The sequence below is a fragment of the Sceloporus undulatus genome, chromosome 3 (assembly GCF_019175285.1).
Source record: "Sceloporus undulatus isolate JIND9_A2432 ecotype Alabama chromosome 3, SceUnd_v1.1, whole genome shotgun sequence".
In the NCBI taxonomy this organism is placed as follows: domain Eukaryota; kingdom Metazoa; phylum Chordata; class Lepidosauria; order Squamata; family Phrynosomatidae; genus Sceloporus; species Sceloporus undulatus.
The window spans coordinates 274,109,008-274,130,465 of NC_056524.1; the positions used below are offsets into that span (position 1 = coordinate 274,109,008).

The 21,458-nt window shown below is 44.1% G+C and overlaps 1 pseudogene; it reads left to right on the top strand.

Moving 5' to 3' along the window:
- The window catches only part of LOC121926006, a 33,565-nt pseudogene extending 12,615 nt beyond the window's left edge, over positions 1 to 20,950 (top strand).
- Positions 20,951 to 21,458: the final 508 nt, after the last annotated feature.

Consider the following 21,458-nt stretch of genomic DNA (forward strand, 5'->3'; position numbering starts at 1 on the left):
TCACCTTATATATGTGCCTTTATATGCAATATTTTAAATAATTGTCTGCATGAAGCAAAGTCTGTGTACACTGAAGTACCAGAAAGTAAAGTTTTACCCAAATGCCAGGGTCCTGGGAGGGCACCCAGAATTAATTTGCAACGGGGAAATTGTATTAGTCCTATTGGAAGCAGCTAAAGGGCTTGATAACTGAAGTAAGGATCTAGCCTGTATATACTGGTTCTGAAGACAGAATTCCAGAGTGTAAGGTTCAATTCAATTTTATTTAATTGGAAGGAAGTCACCATTCACTCAAGGGCACTCTCTCATGAGCACAACTAAGAGCAAATGATACAGAAGGTGGTAGTAAACACTCAGTTGAGGGTTTCAGAGGGCAGTACTATACCACTTCCGGAAGCCAAGCTCCAATCCGGGGATACCATGAAGTGGAAGTAGCCCAGCAAGCTGTATGGGGTTCATTGCCTGGCCAGCAAGGCAAGGAATCATGCGTGATATGGACAAAAAGGGTTTGTCTGACCTCAAGACAGATGGAATTGGTAGTGCCTAAGCAGGCCTATTTGGATTGCAAAACCTATCTTGGGGCAGAATTTGAAATTAAGAGTGGATTTTCCAGGAGGGAAGAATGGGACAAGAATGTGGGAACGATGGGACAATCAATGCAATTGTTTCTAGACAATAGAATATTGCTTCCCTGGGGAAGTAATAATAATAATAATAATAATAATAATAATAATAATAATAATAATAATTTGTATCCCACTTCTCCAAAAAGATCAAAGTGGCCAACAATGAAACATCCATAAAATACAATAAGCATACTATAGATGTCTCATTGTCCATTATATCCCAAATCCTCCCAACCTTTTCACCCACAATAAAATACAAATAAATGATTAACAATTGTTGAAACAATTAGTAAAAGCAAGGCAGAGGCAGCGGGCGGTTGCTAAATCATTAGTTAAAATTGAAAGGGGTTTGTTGGAAAGTGAAGCTGGGAAGGGCTGCCGGAAGAGATACGTCTGGACTGCCTTTTCAAAGCTTTCGAGACGGATGATATATCGGATCTCTTCCTTTACTTTTAAGCAAGAGGATTATCACCCAAATTTGCACCCACTGGTGAAGGGATGATGGAGATCCTGATCCTGATCAATCTCTTCTTGGCTCCATGGTCTTGCACCTCTCCATGTTGAGCCTTCCAGATCCCCTAAAATGGTCCCTTAAATGATGTGGCTGTTTCCTCGCACTGGAGACACATTCATAGTTACAGGCCTCAAACATCCTTTTCATACTAATAGAAAGGAGAGGGGTGACAGGAAGATGGATCTTGGGGTAACAAAAGGCGTCACTATCTCAGCCACCCATTTGGATGATTTTGGAGTATTCCAGATAAGGGAGATAATGCCTGTAATAACTTTTCCCCATCTTGAGCTCACAGTGATGTTTCCATTTATTAAATGTTGGAGGAGATGGATGTTCTTATGATTGATTGGAGCCTTACTTGAACAGTCACCCATTTGCTATTTAAAACTAGATTTTTACAAACCAGAAACTTTGCACCAGGGAAGGTGGGAATGTGGGTCCATGATACAAAAGGACGGACTGTGTTTCTTTCACTTGCAAACATACATGGCCTTCTGGGGTTTTTTGGTTAAACTTGTAAGCCTTGTAGAGTCTTCCATTTGACCAACCTACAGTATTTCTTCCAAGGGAAATGCAGATACTGTAGTGGAATAGCAGGTGTAGCAAGAAAATAGTTTTGGCCACGGCCAACACAGTCCAGTGGAGGAGACGCCTTCGAATTATGCCTCCTTAGATTCCTGCTGAATCTTAGTGGATACAAACGAATGCGTGTGGTGTCATTTTGGATCCTATTATTACAACAACGGCATTCCCTTTGGAGGAGAATAATCACAGTGAAGCATTGCAGGTAGCTGTTCAATATTTGAACAATGCACAGAGCTATCGCTTGAATGTTGGACAATTCTATTGTTGCCTATTGCCCAAGAAAAGAAAACAACAGATGCCAATGAGAGAGTTACATCAGTTTGATCACTGTCAGCCAATGGAATGCATGCCCTTTATTGATTTGAGAATCTAGGCCATTAGATCCAAAACAAGAGCTTGGAAAATTCAGTTTGGACTTCATTGCTGTGTGCCTTCAGGTCATTCCTGATTTATGGCAACCCTAAGCCGAACCTGTCATGGGGTTTTCTTGGCAAGATTTGTTCAGAGGGCTTTTGCCATTGCCTTGGACTAGCTCCCAAAATCCATCAGTCATGTTGGCTGATGGCTTCTGGGAGCTGGAATTTAACTCTTCTCAACTTTGTCCAAAACATACTTGTTGGTAAACAAGACAGGTTAAAATGGAGACCGTAGTCGTGTCACAACAGGCTCTGAATCTAACTGCTGTACATTAATTTATTTAGGAAAAAAGGGTAGAATTCAGTTGTCAGCATGGTGTTGTTTTTGTTGTTGTTTTTAACTGCCCTGGAGTCGATCTCAGCCCATGGCAGCCCAGCGGATGAGACATCTCCAAGAACTCCTCTGTCCTCCCCTGCTCTGTTTAATACCTGAAACCCCATAAAACCCATAGTGACCTCCTTCGTAGAGTCCATCCACCTGGCATGCGGCCTTCCTCTCTTTCTACTTCCCTCTGCCTTTCCTAGCATTACTGTTTTTCCCAATGATTCATGCCTTCTCATGATGTGTCCTAAGTACGGCAACTTGAATTTTGTCATCCTGGCTTCTAGGGAGATTTCTGGCTTGATCTGCTCCAGGACTCATTTGTTGGTCTTTTTGGCCATCCATGGGATCCTTGGCACTCTTCTCCAGCCCCACATCTCCAAAGAGTTGATTTCCCTCCTATCCTCCTCCTTAACTGTCCAGCTCTCACAGCCATCCATGGCGACAGGGAATACAATGCAGGAGCCAATTATTTTAATAAAATATTGTGTCAGTCTTTAATATAACATATTGACAATTCTTTCTTGATGATTAGAATCCTAGAATCCTAGAGTTGGAAGAGACCACAAGGGCCACCTAGTCCAACCCTATTCTGCCATGCAGAAAATCTAAATCAAAGCATCCCCATTGACAGATGGCCATCCAGCCTCTGTTTAAAGGCCTCCAAGGAAGGAGATTCCTCTATACTCCAAGGGAGTTTGGGTTAGGGGTATATAAAAGTATTTTGGATGATCCTCTGTATGGTAGAAGTGGACAACTGCATGGAGGCCAGCAAATGCCCACCGGACAGCAAGCCCAAATACCTCCATTTTCTTTCTTTGAAAGAAACTCCAGAGAAAAGGGAGATGTTGAGAATAGTACAGGGCTCTGGGACGCTTGTTGTGCGGGGTGCCATTTTTTCACCTATTTTCCCAAGTTGGGGAGGGGACTTTCTGGATGGTTTTGAATAGTAAATTGCCCCCAAAGCTTATCGTTGTTTTAAAAACATTGGTTGGGGTGTTTTGAGGGGCTGGGAGGGGATTCAGGAGCCACAAAAGTGGGGTACAGGGCCACATCTGGTTTGCAAGTCGAACTGTGCCCACTTCTCCTCGGTGGTTACATCTGCAGGACTAAGAGAAAATGCAACGTAATTCTAAGGTTAACTAGGAGGTGTCCAGTGTCCTTAAGAGTAGAATAGCTTTTACAGGTTGAGTCCCCCTTATCTGAAATGGTTGGGATCAGAAGTGTTTTGGATAACAGATTTTTTTGAATTTTGGAAATTATTATTATTATTATTATTATTATTATTATTATTATTATTATGTTTATTTATATCCCGCCTTCCTCCCAGTACAGGGACTCAAGGCGGCTAAGCATATTTGCATATACATAATATCCTGGAGTTGAGATCCAGGTCTAAACATGAAATTCATCTATATTTCATATACCACCTTGTAGATGATAATAATAATAATAATAATAATAACAACAACAACAACAATAATTATTATTTATACCCCGCTCTTGAGCCAAAAGGCTATCAGAGCAGCTTAAAACTTGTTAATTAGACATTTCCCTGCCCTCAGGCTTACAATCTATATAGCTCTTAAAATAGCATCTGATAGTCCTGAGGAGGAATCCATCCTGAGGACATGAGGCTATTCTCAGAACAGAAGATGGAGAAACCAAATGGTTCCCAATTGGCAAAGGGCTCAGACAAGGCTGCATCCTTTCACCTTCCCTGTTCAACTTACAGTATATGCAGAATGTATTGTAAGGAAAGCAGGCTTGGACATAGAAGTAGGAGGACTGAAAATAGGAGGAAGGGATATATAGACCCACTTTTTCCAGGCAGGCATTCTCTGAAGATGCCAGACACAGAACACAGATGCTGGCGAAACGTCAGGAAGAAAATCTTCTAGAACATGGCCACAGAGACTGAAAAACCCACAAAAAAACCACAGATAGTATACCACCAGTAACAAGATCCAGAGAAGAGGAGCCATCCAAGGTAATAAACTGCACACATAGGAATCATAGAATCATAGAATCATAGAATCATAGAATCATAGAGTTGGAAGAGACCCCAAGGGCCATCCAGTCCAACCCCCTGCCATGCAGGAAATCCAAATCAAAGCATCCCTGACAGATGGCCATCCAGCCTCTGTTTAAAGACCTCCAAGGAAGGAGACTCTATCACCCTCCGAGGAAGGAGTGCATTCCACTGTCGAACAGCCCTAACTGTCAGGAAGTTCCTCCTAATGTTCAGGTGGAATCTCTTTTCCTGCAGCTTGCATCCATTGTTCCGGGTCCTGTTCTCTGGAGCAGCAGAAAACAAGCTTGCTCCCTCCTCAATATTACATCCCTTCAAATATTTAAACAGGGTGATCATATCACCTCTTAACCTTCTTTTCTCCAGGCTAAACATCCCCAGCTCCTTAAGTCGTTCTTCATAGGGAATGGTTTCCAGACCTTTCACCATTTTTGTCGCCCTCCTTTGGACACGCTCCAGTTTCTCAATGTCCTTTCTGCATTGTGGTGCCCAGAACTGGACACAGTATTCTAGGTGGGGCCTGACCAGAGCAGAATACAGTGGCACTATTACTTCTCTTGATCTAGACACTATACTTCTATTGATGCAGCCTAAAATAGCATTGGCCTTTTTAGCTGCCGCATCACACTGTTGACTCATGTGCAACTTGTGGTCTACTTGGACTCCTAGATCCCTTTCACACGTACTTTCATTCAGCCAGGTGTCACCAATCCTATATCTGTGCATTTTATTTTTCCGCCCTAAGTGCAATACCTTACATTTCTCCGTGTTGAATTTCATTTTGTTAGCTTTGGCCCAGCTTTCTAGTCTATTCAGGTCATTTTGAATCTTGATCCTGTCCTCTGGAGTATTAGCTATTCCCCCTAATTTGGTGTCATCTGCAAATTTGATAAGTATGCTTCCAATTCTGTCATCCAGGTCATTGATAAAGATGTTGAATAGCACTGGGCCCAGGACAGAGCCCTGTGGGACCCCACTGGTCACTTCTCTCCAGGATGAAAAGGAGCCATTGTTGAGCACCCTTTGGGTTCGGCCGGTCAACCAATTACAGATCCATTTAACAGTTCCTTTGTCTAGCCCACATTTTACCAGCTTGTTTGCAAGAATGTCATGGGGAACTTTGTCAAAGGCCTTACTGAAATCAAGATATACTATATCCACAGCATTCCCTTCATCTACCAAAATGGTAATTTTATCAAAGAAAGAGATTAGGTTTGTCTGGCATGACTTGTTTCTCTGAAACCCATGTTGACTTTTTGTGATGATGGCATTGCCTTCTAGATGTTCACAGACTCTCTCTTTAAGGATCTGCTCCAGAATCTTTCCTGGGATTGATGTCAGACTAACTGGACGATAATTGTTGGGATCCTCTTTCTTCCCCTTTTTGAAGATGGGGACAACGTTTGCCCTCCTCCAGTCTGCTGGGATCTCTCCTGTTCTCCAGGAGTCCTCAAAGACTATTATTGCCAATGGCTCCGATATGACATTTGCCAGTTCTTTTAGTTCATCTGGTCCTGGAGACTTAAATTCATTTAGATTAACAAGGTGTTCCTGTACTATCTCTTTACTTATTCTGTGCTGAAATTCCCCTATTCTGTCCTCTGCTCCATTATCCTCAGGTTGAGCCCCTTTTCCTTTTCTGAGAAGACGGAGGCAAAGAAGGTCTTGAGGAATTCTGCCTTTTCTCTGTCTTCTGTTAGCATTTTGCCATCTTCTCCACGCAGTGAACCTACCGTTTCCTTCTTCTTCCTTTTGCTGCGGACATATCCAAAAAAGCCCTTTTTATTGTTCTTAACCTCTCTAGTAAGCCTGAGTTCATTCTGTGCTTTAGCTTTTCTGACTTTACCCCACAAATGCCTGCTATTTCTTTGAATTCCTTTTTTGTGATTTCCCCCTTTTTCCATTTCTTATACATCTTCCGTTTCAAACTCAGCTCAGTTGAAAGTTCCTTAGTCATCCATCCTGGTTTCTTGAGACTTCTCCCGTTTTTCTTTCTCACTGGAACTGTTTGAAATTGTGCCTTCAGTATCTCCCTTTTGAGAAAGTCCCATCCGTCCTGAACTCCTTTATCTTTTAGTATTTCTGACCATGGAATCACCCTCAATACTTCTCTAAGTTTACTGAAATCCGCTCTCCTAAAGTCTAGGATGTGTGTCTGACTCTGCCTGGCTTCTCCTTTCCACTGTATTACAAACTCCAGGAGAACATGGTCACTTCCACCTAATGATCTCACCACTTGCATCCCATTAACCAAGTCATCCTTGTTGGTTAGGATCAGATCTAAAATAGCTGACCCCCTTGTTGCCTCTTCCACCTTTTGGACCATGAAATTGTCTTCCAGGCAAGTGAGGAATTTGCTAGGCCTTGAGGATTTTGCTGAGTTTGACTTCCAGCAAATATCAGGATAGTTGAAGTCGCCCATCACTACTACATCTCTCTTTTCTGACTGTGTGGTCATCTGTTCTAGAAAGATATCATCCAATTCCTCTGTCTGACTCGGGGGTCTGTAGTAGACTCCCACCGTAACATCCTTGTTGTTTCTCTCCCCTTTGATTCTTATCCAGATGCTCTCCTCCTGGCTTCCATGATTGATGTCCTGGATCTCTTCACTGGTGTAAATATCTCTGACATATAGTGCTATTCCTCCTCCTTTCTTGTTTGGCCTATTTCTCTTTAAAAGGTTATACCCCTCTATTTCCACATTCCAATCATGAGACTCATCCCACCAGGTTTCAGTGATGCCTATTATATCATATTTGCTTTGTTGTACTAGGAGTTCGAGTTCATCTTGCTTATTTCCCATGCTCTGTGCATTAGTGTAGAGACATCGCAGACCATAGTTCCCTTTTACTTGCTGCCAGTGCAAGTTTTTTTGCTTCCCACTGTTGGGTCCTTGCACTTTTTTTCTTGTTTCCTCTATGTCAGTTTGACTATTTTCGCCATCCCTTTCGCCTTCCTTAATATTGCCTCCCTTCCCCTCGGAACTCAGTTTACAGCTCTCCTGATCAAGTTCTTGAGACTGTTGGCAAAAACATTTCTTCCAACTGGCGTGAGATGCAACCCGTCTGTTGCAAGAAGTCCCTCCTCATGGAACCGCAGCCCATGATCGAAGAATCCAAATCCTTCTCGGCGGCACCATCTGCGAAGCCAGTTGTTCACATCCGCGATTTTCCTCTCCCTTCCTGGACCATGCCCTTCAACTGGCAGAAGAGACGAGATGACAACCTGTACATCCATTCCTTTCAGCTTCCTACCAAGCGCCTCGTAATCCCTTTTGATGTTCTGAAGGCTGTGTCTTGCAGTATCATTAGTTCCCACGTGGACCAAAAGGAAGGGGTATTGGTCAGAAGGCTTGACCAGTCTTGTCAGCCTCTCTGTCACATCACGGATCTTTGCACCTGGAAGACAACACACCTCTCGAGACATCTTGTCAGGCCTACAAATCACTGCTTCTGTACCCCTCAGCAAGGAGTCCCCCACTACGACCACACGCCTCCTCCGAGGCTTAGCAGCGACTGTTCCCTCGGGTGGGACTCTCAGGCTCCCCTGCTCTGTCCCTGAAGTCTGTCCATGCTGCTCTTCTTCATCCTCCTTGATAAGGGAAAGAGCTTCGAATCGATTCTCTAGCTGCAAGCTCCCCGAACAATTCCTTCTTGGCTTACTTCTCTTTGTGACATTCCTCCAGCTGTCTGCCTCCTGTGTATGGCAAGTGACCTCTTCCACCCCAGCATCTTCCTCTGCATGGTACTCATCCAAGATGGTTAGTTCTATTGTGTCCAGGAAATCCTCTTGTTCCCTAATATGCTGAAGTGTAGCTACTCTGGACTCCAGCTGCTGCACTTTCTCCTCCAAGAGTGCTACCAACTTGCACTTGGTGCATGTGAAGTTCTCGACTTCTGTGGGCAAGAAGAGAAACATCCCACAAGAGTTGCAGGTGACTACAGCAGATCCCTCGTTGTCCATACTGCAAAGATGACTATAACAGTCAATCTACTGGGAATACTTCTTTAAAGGAATGTACTGGCTGCTATCTGATACTTAAAGGCAAGGTTCTATTTCAATATCTGATTCTAACCTGATGCCACTTGAGTAGAGTTGATGAGTTGAAGAAAACTAAAACTAACAGCGCGCGGCTCTGGAAGTTGGTATATAAAGCTAGTCTGCTAGCTCCGCCCCCTTGTGACTCACAGATGTGACTCACAGAAGCTCCTCCCCTTCAGCAACGAGCACACGGTCTCAAGCACACGGTCTCAAAATGGCTGCCAAGCAGCTCCTCTCCTTCTCCTCTCTCTGGCCGACTGCTCTGGAAGGCTCTGGAAGTTGGTATATAAAGCTAATCTGCTAGCTCCGCCCCCTTGTGACTCACAGATGTGACTCACAGAAGCTCCACCCCTTCAGCAATGAGCACACAGTCTCAAGCACACGGTCTCAAAATGGCTGCCAAGTAGCTCCTCTCCTTCTCCTCTCTCTGGCCGGACTGCTCTGAAAGCAGGAATTGCTGAAGTGCACAATGAGATTTATGGCAGCAAAGGAGTGCATTGACTAGCTCATCTCCCTTGTGGTCAGGATATATAATAGTCAGAAAGGCTGCCGTTACTCATTGCTTCCATTGTTCTGGTTCCAAGTAAAGGCAGAGCAGGGGAAATGGCGGAAGGAGATTCAGAAGGAAGGCTGGAAGACGGAATGACTCAGGACAGTGGCCCTCAAAGTTTTTTGGGTTGCCGCCCCCTTTCCTCTTGGGTGACACCCCTATTGCCCCCAACTCCTATTTCCTGACATTTAACTGTTCTACTGTACATTTAAAACAACCGACCGTGGTGGCTGCTCCCTTTGCATCCAGCCACCTTGGGAGCAGCAACCAAGCAGCTTGTTGAACAGTGACTGAGAAACCTCTTGCCTGTGCCAGCCTTGCAGCTTCTTGGTCATTCCTCATCTGGCTACTTGGTCGCTGCTCCTTTTGCATCTGGTTACCATCAAAGCAGCAACTGTGCAGCTGGATGAGCGGCATCAGAGAAGCCCTGGCTTTGTTGCAAAGGCCAGTGTGGGCATGAAGCTCCTCGGTTTTTGCTCAGCCAGCTGCCTGGTTGTTTTCCCAAGGAGACCAGGTGCAAAAGGAGAAGCTTCTGCCCTGCAAGGAAGGACTCTCAAGCCTTCTTCGTTGGGGCAGAGAGTGGCACAGACAGTGTGTGCGCAGTGGGTTTACAGTGGCAATATTCTCTGGATTGGAGACCTCTTCTCTGGAGGTTTCATGCAACCCTCAACCCTAGATAAAAGTGTCAGAATGAGGAGAGATACTGAAGTTTGCATAAAAATAATTATAGAAATAACTTGGATTGTCTGAGTATTATGCTTCTCTTCTCCACTTTGACCCCAATGGCAGATGGCAAAGCAATACGGCAACGTTTACACAATCTGGGTAGGGCATTATCCTGCGGTGGTGCTGTCTGGATACCAAGCAGTGAAAGAAGGCATGATTGACCACTTTGAGGAATTCGCTGAGCGACCGGTGTCTCCGTACCTTCAAGCAGTAGTTAGAAAAAGAGGTAAGCCATGTAGACCAAGGTATTTTGGTGGTTTTCAGTGATACTATATGAGGGGTTCAAGAAACAAGATAATGGAGTGGGATTGAAGTGGTCTAATTGTGTATTATTGGTTTGTCCTTCCTTCCTTCCTTCCTTCCTTCCTTCCTTCCTTCCTTCCTTCCTTCTTTCTTTTGTTTTTACATCACCATCCCATGACAGCTGAGCATGTTCAGGCCTCAGTGGTTTCTTTTGGGAAGGGTCAGATTCCTTAAATTTTCATTTATACCTCCCTGCTGCTTTTCAGTTCTCCCTTTTGACTGCAGCTGTGTTGGTGCTAAAAGAATGATAATGATAATGGAAATTATAACAACAACAACAACAATTGTTACTACTTTTTATCAACAAATTAACATACAACTTGCAATACAAAACATCACTTTGAAACACACATTAGTTAAAAACACGCATCAGTTTAAAAGAACAAATAAAACCAGTCCACATTCAGGAAATTATCACATTAGCTTTGCTGCCAGGATAGACCTGGGATGTAACTTTCTTAAGGCGGATCTTATCACATTCAACCATTGCTGGGCAGTATGCAGCCCACATGCAATCTGGGCTTCTCTTGCAGCTTTTCAAGAACAGGATTTTCCCATTCTTGAAAAGATGTGGGGACAAGCCCATAGAAGCCTGGGTTGCATATGGGCCGCCTACTTTCCGGCGTTGGGTGAATGCAATAAGATCCGCCTAAGAAAGCTACATCCCTGGTCTATCCCGGCAGCGAAGCTAATGCGATAATCTCCTAAAACAATCAATCCATAGTGTAAAATTCACAATTTAAAAACCATCTGGATAGGCCGGCCAGAAGAGATTAATTAGCCTTTAATGCTGTTTTAAATTCATTGTTAGCCGTCGAATCTCTTCCGGCAGGTCATTCCACAATTTGGGGGCGGCTGAAGAAAATGTCCTCTGGCCGACAGTGGCCAACCTAGTCCTGGCTGACCGGAGTAAATGTCCGCCAGAGGACCTAAGAGTGTGGGACAGATTGCATGGGAGGAGGCGATCTTGAAGGTAACCTGAACCCAAAGCATGTAGAGCCTCAAAGGTAGTAAGCAACATTTTGTACCTTGCCCAGAAACTAACTGGCAGCCAGCAGAGTAATTTTAATATTGGTGTGATATCATCACTCCTGGACGTCCCATTAACCAGTCTGCTGCCGTATTTTGAACTATGGTAATGGATGTTTCCAAACTTGATTCAGGGGTAACCCAACATACAGCACCTTGCAAAAGGAGTCCAGCCTTGAGGTTCCTAGCATGTGTACTACCGTCTTTAGGCCTTCTCACTCTAAGTAGGGCTGCAGCTGGCATATCAGCCAAAGCTGAGCTCGCTGTGTTTAAGTCTTGCTTCTTAGGTGATTTCTAAAGTGTATATCAGTCTTTACTATGGAAGACAATCTATAATACACAGATTGATTCTGCATCAACCTGGAAATGTTTAGATTGCAAACTTCATTGGCATGAAGTATGTGGATTCCTCTCTATGCTAGCAATCTATTTTTGTTTTTTAAAAAAATAATATTAATTACATATTGAACAATGTTTTCTTATTGGTCCCTGATTAATTCCAGGGATTGTATTTTCAAATGGCCACACCTGGAAGCAGCAGAGACGGTTTGGTGTAGTTACTCTGCGGAAACTGGGACTAGGGAAGAAAGGCATGGAGCACCAAGTGGAAGAGGAGGCCCACCGGATGGTAGAGGTTTTCACAAAGACAAAAGGTTTGTAATACTAGGAGGTCATGCTATAATGCCTTCCTAATTCGGAGAAATAGTTGTATGGCCTATCTGCTTTTTATTATTCACCGAATACCTAAATTAATCTAGCCCTGTGTTCCTGATGCAGCATAACACCTTGAGATGTTCCATGATGCCAAAGAAGTTTCTGTTCAATCTCACCATAACTATCACCAGGGATTAAGGTTTTGCAGGATCTCACAAAAATTTAGTGCTAGTTGTGAGATGTCAAAAGAATTTTAGTAAACCTGTCTTGCAAGATTTTATGTAGGTCCCAAGCTCTTGCAAGGTATCTTGAGATTTTTTGTGCTAGTCTTGACCTCTCATGAGATTTTGCACTGGTTGCAAGAATTGGTGCGATTTCACAGCAGTCTCTGGGGCCTGATTCCCACTACCTTTTAAACCGGATTGCAAATCGGTTTGAACTGGTTCAAATGACCCTGGTTCCCACTTGAATCGATTCTCTGATGCCATTCAGAGAAGGGGGTCACATGCTAGACCTATTTAACCCGTGTCTTTTTGATGCTTTTTTTCCCCGTGTCTTTTTGGATAAACAGATTCCGCACAAATATGAACCAGATGTGGATCAGAATTGATTTAAATATGCCCTTCAGCTGGCTGGAGCAGGTCCATTTAGAACTGATTCATTTGTGAATGTGAACCACAAATGGGTTATTTGACAGGCAAATGTAGCGGGAACCACACTCCGCTGTCAAATTGATCCATCGATTTGGATTGCAAACCACTTTTTTTGTAAGTGAGAATGAGGTCTGGGATTCTCTGGCAGCCATGAGAACCGGAAAACTTTGAATGAAAGCTGAGAAAGAGGGAGAAGAGAAACCTGCCAGAGACAGAACTGATGAAGGAATGAAAAATCCAGAAATAGAGAGAGAAAGCAGCCAGAGGGATTGAGTAAGTGCAGAGAGAAAGGTAGGAGAAGTAAAGCAAGTATTCACAAAGAGAAGTATACACAGACAGGGGGACCTACAAATGCCTAGAGAAGTCTAAGGCTTTCATGGCTGGTATCCATTGGTTTTTGTGGGTTTTTCGGGCTCCGTGGCCACATTCTAGAATATTTTATTCCTGACATTTCGCCAGCATCTGTGGCTTTGGCATCTTCAGAGATTGCCAGTCGTGTTTTCTCTAGGGGCTTCTAGGTTCTCCAGCACAACTCTATGGTCAACTTCTGGCAGAATTGCGTTGGAGGATTTAGAGATTCCTAGAGAGAACATATTAATCAAACCCATAAATAATCAAAGCCACAAATGTGGAAGGCCAACTGTACTAATGTAGCGGAGCTGGCAAAATGTCTGATGTGCATTCGGCCCCAATAGGAGACCGATACACAGACAATGCACTTTGCTTCTGTTCCAATGGACATTGCAATCGGTCCCAATAAACACTGGACACCAATGCGCATTGGGCACTGCTCCTGGGGTCCTGTTATGGACCTTCACAATTCAGAACTGGGTTTCTTGGTGCTTCTGGTACTTAGTTAATTGTACGCAAAGATATGTAACAGAACAGGTCAAGTCGGATTCTGGCAGATTATTTTGGGACACTCTTTTCATTGTTTATTTCTATACTGTGCCTGTCTTGTAGCATCTCATTGTGTTGAGACATCCTTTCTTGTCAAGGATAAGAAAATATCGGAGTATTCATTTTATCTCTACTTCCATTGCATTTTCATAGTCATAGTCCAAGAGATGTAGCCATGTGTACCAAGAAGTCCCAGAGCATTTTAAAGGTCAAACCCCTTGCATTTTCCTCTATTTAGTCCCAGCTTGGTATCTTGCTTTTACCATTAATGGTAGACACAGAATTAACCTGAATATAAAGGCAAGTGATTTTATTTTCAGGGAAGCCGTTTGATCCTTCGCTGCCTATTACAAATTCAGTCTGCAATATGATATGTACCGTGGCTTTTGGATCCCAGTTTTCCATTGAAGACAAAGAATTTTTGGAACTGATAGAAGCCATTCGAATTAGTTTAGAATTTGGAGGCAGCTTCTTCCATGGTGTGAGTAGCCTTCTTTGTTCCGTATGAGTCAGGTGGATTTATTCCCACTTACAGATAAATTGGTGTGCGATCCTAATCGATGGATCGATTCAACAGCGGAGCGTGGTTCCCACTACATTTGTCCCGATTACACTTTCCCCCTCTAAAAGAATCCACTTGTGGCTCACATTCATGCATGAATCGGTTCAAAATGGACCTGCTCCTGCCGGCCGAAGGGCAAATTTAAATCGATTCAGATACACATCCGGTTCACACTTGCGCAGAATTGATTTATCCAAAAAGACATGGAAAAAAAATTAATGTCAAAAAGACGTGGGTTAAATGAGTCTGGCACATGGCACCCCTCATCAAATCACTTCAGTGATTCGATTTAAGTGGGAACCAGGGTCATTTGAACCGGTTCAAACTGAATTGTGATCCAATGGTGGGAATGAGGCCCAAATGCCCTTCTGTCAATTCAGTACTCGCCTGAACAAGGTGCCCTTTGACCAGAAGTGGAGAAAACGCATCCCTCGAGATGTTGTTGGATTGCAGCTCCCATCAGCCCTGGTCATCATGGACAGAGGTGAGGGACTGTGAAAGCCCCAAGGTGCCCAGCCCTGCCCCAGACCATAACGGAAGTTCCTATTTAACCGAATTTGGGTCAGCCCAAGTGTTTTGTCCTGCTGCATAACATTTGGGTTGTTCAACTTTCACACCGACCCAATATCAAACCCTTCATCACGCTGTTTGTGTTTGGGTATAGCGAGCAATTTCTTTTTGCATGTTGTGCACTTTTCCCAAGCGCATACCAAAAACCAATGTAAGCGAGTGGGTCCCCCCCAAGAAGGTACGCAGTTTTCTGTGTGTAGTAAAAAGACGGAGTGTTGGCTCTTATCGCAAAGCTGTGCAGGTTCTGAAACCCTTTCACAGTTTCCCAAAAGGTATGCAGTATATGTTGTGTTGGGAACCAAAAACAGTTCCCACAATTTGTGGGAACTTTTGGCAAAAGTTTCTTGAGGGGCTGGGAACTCTGAATGTGACCTCCATTGGGAAATGGACAATGTAGTACATAGAACACCATGCCAACAGAAACTCCTTGTAGTACTGACAGGATTTGCTTTGCTTTGCTTTCCTATAGCTGTATGAGATTTTCCCCTGTGTCATGAAACATCTTCCAGGGCCTCACAAGAAGGCCATGGCTGCCATGAATGTTATGCTTTCATACGCAAAGAAGGAGGTGGAAAGACATAAGGAGCATCAGAACCTGCATGAGCCTCAAGACGTCATCGATTACTACCTCCTTCAAATGGAGAAAGTAAGTGTCTGCTGCTCTGCTTTGCAGATGAATCTTTCCCATCCAAGGAGTAGTTAGAACTGTCCATGGGATGGAAGAGTACCATTAGCAGAGCTACTAACAGAATCCTCTCACCCTTTGGCCATGTCTGCATGGAGGGAAAGAAACGTTCCCATCCCGTTCCCACACTGGCCTGTTTTGCTGGGTGAACATTGGTCTGATCCATGCTTCATGGTGATTCTCTGGAGTGGAGTAAAAAGAGTCTATGGCCTGGTTCCCACTACCTTTTAAACCGGTTCAAATGACCCTGGTTCCCACTTGAATAGATTTGCTGAAGCCATTCAGAGAGAGGAGAGGGGCCATGTGCCAGACTTATAGTTGAGTATATACAGTGTTACACATGGCTTTGAAACCACTATTAGGTCTGGAAATGTGGATTTGGTGATATTTATCGCATGATAATAATAATATAAATAATAATAAAATGTTTATTTATATACCGCCCTATCAAATACCAGGGCGGTGTACAACATCAATACAATACATAATACATAATTAATACAGATTAAAAACACAATTCTGCCAGCGGCCACACTGGCAGGGGGAGGATCAAAGCATAGTCGGGGTAGGTGTTAGGAGAATGCCTGCTCAAATAGTAGGGTCTTCAATCCTTTCCTGAATTGGGCTAAGGAGGCGACAGCACGGAGCTCGACTGGTAGCGAGTTCCAGAGGTTAGGGGCCAAGATGGTAAAGGCCTTCTTTGATGTAGATATTAACCTTGCCTCTGGCACGCTTAAACGCAGCTGTCCAGATGATCTGAGTGTGCGGGGCGGAATATATGGGGAGAGGCGGTCCTCTAGATACCCTGGGCCCAAGCCATTTAGGGCTTTATAGGTAATAACCAACACCTTGTATTGCGCCCGGAAGCGAATAGGCAGCCAATGGAGATCTTTGAGCACCGGTGTTATGTGACTGGCCCTGGACGTGCCAGTGACCAGTCGTGCTGCCATGTTCTGCACTAATTGTAGCTTCCGGGAATGGTACAAGGGTTGCCCCATGTAGAGCGCGTTGCAGAAATCCAAACGAGAGGTTACCAGAGCATGTACAACCGTTTCAAGGTTCCTCCGGTCCAGGTAGGGACGCAGTTGGCGTATCCGCCGAAGCTGATAACAAGCACTCCTGACTGTCGCGTCCACCTGAGATGTAAGATGGAGCGACGAGTCAAGGAGCACCCCCAAACTACGTACAGAGTCCTTCACGGGGAGCGTGACCCCGTTCAGAACAGGTGGAACCACCGCCATCCCTGGGCCAGGGGAACCTATCACTAGTACTTCCGTTTTCTCTGGATTCAGGCTGAGTCTGTTTTCCCTCATCCAATCCATTACCGACTCCAGGCAGACCACGAGAGGAGAGATGCCAATCCCGGTCACTGCATCAGTCGGGGACATAGAGAAGACTATTTGGGTGTCATCAGCGTACTGATAACACCGCGCCCCATGTCTCCGGATGATCTTTCCCAGCGGTTTCATGTAAATGTTGAAGAGCATGGGAGACAGAATGGCCCCTTGAGGGACCCCAGATGTTAGGGGCCTCTCATCGGAGCACACGTCTCCCAGCTGCACCATCTGGGACCTCTCAGAGAGGTAGGATCGGAACCACTGGAGCGCAGTGCCCCCGATTCCCACCTCTGCCAGGCGCCCCAGAAGGATACCATGGTCTATGGTATCGAAAGCCGCTGAGATGTCCAAGAGCACTAACAGGGACACGCTTCCCCTGTCAATGCCCAGACGGAGATCATCGACCAAGGCGACCATGGCCGTCTCAACCCCGTAGCCCACCCGAAAGCCGGTTTGAAATGGATCAAGATACTCCGTTTCCTCCAGGATCGATTGAAGCTGGATTGCAACCGCCCTCTCGATCACCTTCCCCAAAAATGGCAATAGCGAAACAGGCCGATAATTATTATGCAACAGGGGGTCGAGGGAAGGCTTTTTCAGCAGAGGTTTTACAATGGCCAATTTTAAGCTGGATGGAAATTGTCCTTCCCCCATAGATGTATTTATAATCCGATGCAGTAAAGAAATTACTGCCGGGCCCCCCTGAGCCGCTAGCCATGAGGGACAGGGATCGAGAGAGCAGGTCGTTTTCCGATGATTTATTGCATGATGACACCTCCAATCCATCCATTTAAGGCTCTTAAATTAACTTATATCCCAAAGTAAACCATACTAGAACCTAGAAGCAAAGGCCCCAACGCTTGTGAGGGGAGCAGGTTGGAGAAGTATGAGCTACAGCATTAACAACAAGTAGGAACTACCTCTAAATATATATTCCCTCCCCTTTCTTTTTATCGACGACAGAGCAAGGATGACCCCAGTTCTACCTATAATGAAGACAACCTGGCGCAGTGCATTTTTGACCTCTTCATCGCAGGGACAGACACAACAGCAACTTCCCTGCAATGGGCACTGCTTCTCATGGTCACTCATCCGGACATTCAAGGTGAGACAAATTGCAACGGTGTGAACAAGGACACTGGCTAAACCTCATGCGGAAGAGCATAGGAAACCCATCAGTAATCCCACAACTGCACAGCAGTCAAATTAGTTCTTATGTGCAAAATATTCCTGCTGCAGCAGTTGCAATATTGACAAATTAAACTGCATTTCTATAACTCTGGAACTGTGAAGTCCAAGGCTTTCACGGCCAGCAGCCATAGTTCTCTGTGGGTTTTTCAGGCTATGGCTGTGTTTTGGAAGAGTTTATTCCTGACGTTTCACTTACATCTATGGCTGGCATCTTTAGAGAATACAGATGAATACAGAGAATGCCAGCCACAAATGCAGGCGAAACCTCAGGAACAAACTCTCCCGGATCATGGCCACAGAGCCTGAAGAACCACAGAAAACAAACTCTGGAACTGGTTAAAAGTTCTCTGCCCGGGGGGCTGGGATAGTGGCACTTTTGCTAACGCATGGCTCAGTACACAAACTTTGTTTCACGCACAAAAGTGTTTAAAATATTATGTATAGAATTACCTTAGGCTGCTTATAAAATGTATACCAAACATAAATGAATTTTGTGTTTATACATGGTTACCATCTCCAAAATATCCCATTATCGATGATCCAAAACACACTGCAGAAATATTCCACTTTGAGACCGCTTTAACTGCCCTGGCTGAATGCTAGGGAATTCTGGGAACTGTAGTTTTGTGAGACATTGAGCCTTGTCTGTCAGAGACCTCTGGTGTCACAATAAACTATAATTCCCAGGATTCCCTAGCACTGAGCCAGGGCAGTTAAAGCAGTCTCAAACAGGATTATTTCTGCCATGTGTTTTGGACCTTTATCGATAGATTGATAGATCGCTACGTAGACAGACAGACATCCCAAAATCTGGGGAGGGTGGGTGGAAATCCAAAATCCAAAACACGTCTGGTCCTAAGAATTTCAGATAAGGCAGACTTAACCTGTAGTAAGTTGTTGTGTTTTCCTTTCCTAATGGATTTTCATTCAGACAGAATACGTGAAATAAATGGCAGTAAAATATGGGACAGTTACAGAGGGAAAAGGGTATTTTTTAGAGCATTGGTAACATTCCTTGCGCGGATGTATATCAGTTGCACAATAAAAAGCCTCAGCTGAGGCATTAGGAAGGAATCCACCATTCTGAATAAAACCTCCCTTCCTCAGAAAAAATCCAGAAGGAGATAGACGGCGTTTTGGGTCCCTCTCAAACCATCTGCTATCAAGATCGGAAGAAAATGCCCTTCACGCACGCTGTGATCCATGAGGTCCTGCGCACCAAGTTTGTCCTGTTATTTGGGATCCCAAGACAATGTGCAAAGGATGTGAAGATGCGTGGTTTTCTCATTCCCAAGGTACAAAAGGCTGATGTCTCCAGACTGGTCTAGTCTAAAAGCTAGGAGTATAAATATTACAGTTTATGGCAATTTATACTATGCACTTCATAGAAGCTTTCTCTGTAAAAAGGCCTGAAGGGTCCTAGGCTTCCCTTTACCTTTGCGGGGAAAGAAACACACAACTCTTCTATTCTGATGCCATCAATGGCATTCGATTGTGTAAGAAATCCAAGTCAGGAGTTTATCACACAAAGGAGATCGGGAGTTTATCTCGTGAATATCCAGGAAAAGCTGCGTAATTACGATTTCACACAACATCACACAAAACCCGCCATTAAAGCGGCCACAAAGAAGCATTAACGCACATCTTTTTACTTTTGGGATTTCAGCGACAACACATTTCCAATATCTTTTTATTTGCACAATTGTGTGTGATTTTGCGTAATTACTCACCATTTTCGCTTTATTTGCTGGGTGCTTTAAAGGCACTTTAATCTCTCTTTAATGCCGAAATCAGCCCCAGTGCAATAAACTCCTAAGAGAATTTGCAACAGAAAGGTGTGTTGTTGCCTTTAAGTTGTTTCTGACTTATGTGATCCTAAGGCCTATCCCAGGGTTTTCTTGGCAAGATTTGTCCAGAGAAGGTTTGCCATTGCTTTCCGCTGGGATCGAGAGTGTTACCCAATGGGTTTCCATGGCTAAACAAGGATTTGAACCCTGGTTTCCCAGAGTCTTGGTCCAATGCCCAAAATACTGAACCACATTGGCTCTCTAGACCAGTGTGAGTCTCTGTGTGTGTCTATGCGCCTTCAAGTTGCTTGTCATCACAGGGCGACTCCATTCATTTCATAGGGTTTTCTTAAGCAAGGAATACTCAAAGGTGGTTTTGCCAGTTCCTTGCCCAAAATATAGTCTACAGCTGCTAGGATTCGTTGGTGGTTTCCCATCCAACTGTTAACCATGGGGAGAGGTGGGTAAGAAATGTATTATTATTATTATTATTATTAAATCACAAATAAATAATAAAAGCTTTATTTTTACCCCACTTCTCTGTCAGAAGACAATCAGGGCGGCTTACAATTAAAAGAAAGCATACAATACCCAATATTCCAATTATTCCCTCCCTCCCCTAAATCATCAATTAAACACATTAACCATTAAAACAATACTTTAAGGTAATCAGAGATGGGCAAATGAGGCTACAGAGTATGCAGTGAGATGGTGGATTGAATTGGTGTTGGTTGTTGTTGTTGTTATTATTATTATTATTATTATTAACCAGAGCTGACCCCGCATAGCTTCCAAAATCAAACAGGTATTTTGGCCCTAGTATATCTGTTTGTACATTAGCCAAAAATTACAACTGCATGTGTAAAGGATACCAAGAAGTGCATGACACCAGCAGCATTAGTTGCACTGTATTTTGTATTTGCAAATGGTGGCAGGTCGACAAGCTGGCTTCCTTCTTCTGTCTATACAGCTCCATTGGAATAAAGCTCTCAGATCAAGAGCTAATGCCTCACCCATCTTTCCTCATGCCCCTAAATGGTACTAACTTATAGGATTGGACCCTTTGCAATTGATCTGCAGCATTACATTGAATGGGGAGGAAGAACAGAATAATCCAGCCAGTGCTCTTGTTATTCTTGTTATTGCCCTCCCAAGCCTTGTTATTGCCTTGGGATTCATTGAGGGTCCCCCATTGTCTTAACCAGAGCTGGCCCTGCTTAGCTTCCCAATCAGACATGAAAGATCCTGGGAATTGAGAGAGGGATTGCGTTTTCCAGCTTTATCAGAAGCCCTTTTTTATCATCTTTGCAGGCCTTCATTGCGCCAGATTTGCGCTCCGTCCTTTTGATCCTGAGCAATGGGAACCCCTCGTAATTCAACCCCTACATTTTTTGGACAGGAGGGACATTTGTGACCAGAGAGGCATTTTTGCCATTTGAGCAGGTAAAAGTCTATTATGACGGATAATCGCGTTTTTAAGAGATCATGCAAGGACTATTGCTTGCTCTAAATTTTGCCTTCAAGAAACACAATTGGAACAATGCAATGCAGTTACCTGACATATTCCTCAATATCTGTTGACCTATTCTTATGAGTTCTGTGCCTTCCATGAAAGGCTGCATACAAGGAACTACTGCCACGGATCGGCACCGCTTGGGAAAGTTCTCTTTGGACATGGTTCCAGAGGCCGCCTACAGGCCACCACCACCAGCCATATTATATTATATGAAGTTGTAAAAAAAAAAAAAAAAGTTGCTAAAAAAGTAACATTTCCAAACGTGGGCTTTAGCCATTCATGTGCATTAAAAAAATGGAGTAGGAAGCCATTGTGATTATTTCCCTGCCTCCTAAAACTTGTGACCTGTAGTTTTTTGTGGGTTTTTTCAGGCTATGGGGCCAATGTTCTAAAAGAGTTTATTCCTGACACTCACCTGCCTCGTGGCTGACAGCTTTAGAGAATGCTGGCATGGGAGAG